The sequence below is a fragment of the Bison bison genome, unplaced genomic scaffold (assembly GCF_000754665.1).
Source record: "Bison bison bison isolate TAMUID 2011002044 unplaced genomic scaffold, Bison_UMD1.0 scf7180017847334, whole genome shotgun sequence".
NCBI lineage: Eukaryota > Metazoa > Chordata > Mammalia > Artiodactyla > Bovidae > Bison > Bison bison.
This window is the reverse complement of record NW_011477907.1, coordinates 15836-16705: the sequence shown is the minus strand read 5'-3', so window position 1 is coordinate 16705 and position 870 is coordinate 15836.

Below are 870 nucleotides of genomic sequence, written 5' to 3'. Positions count from 1 at the left end.
ACCCTGATGCTGGGAAAGATTGAGGGCAGGAGGAGAAGGAGATGACAGAGGATGAGATGGTTGGATGGCGTCACCAACTCAATGGACATGAGTTTGAGCAAACTCTGGGAGATGGTGAAGTACGGGGAAACTCGGTGTGCTGCAATCCTTGAGGTCACAAAGAGTCAGACACAACTGGGCGAATGAACTGAACTGATCCATCCCCTCAGAGAGGTATCCCCACACCACCGCTGGTGTCAGGAGATAAAGAATAAACAATTTCTGCAAAATATGACTTCAGACAGGGCTGAGGGAACGTCAGTAACTTCCAAGACTGATGGTTAAGAGGGCTCTGACTCCAGAGGAGGTTCTGACGGAAGTAGTCTACACTTCGTGGTCTAGACAAGGAAATTTGGGTGGCTCAGAGCCTGTGTAGAGGAGTCCCAGAGAATCATATTACTCCTACTTCTCACTGCATTTTTAGTTGTCTTTGGTGTTTTTTTTCACTTGAGAAATGTACATCTTAATGAAGATTAATGAATTTCATATCTATGAACAACCACCCAGATCAAGCAGTAGACCATTATCCACATTCCAGAAGTCCCCTGGATCCCTTCCCAATCATATTCTTCCCTCCTCCAGAAGTAAACACACTATTATGACTTGATGATTATTATTCCCTTGATTCTCTTTGTAATTTTACCAGTAGTAATGGATTCACTTCACCTGTTTTTGAATTTTGTGTAAGTGAGTCATACAGTGTGTAAGCATTTATGTTTGGGCTTCCCTGGTGGCTCAGAGGTTAAAGCGTCTGCCTGCAAGGCGGGAGACCCAGGTTCAATCCCTGGGTCAGGAAGATCCCTTGGAGAAGGAAATGGCAACCCACTCCAG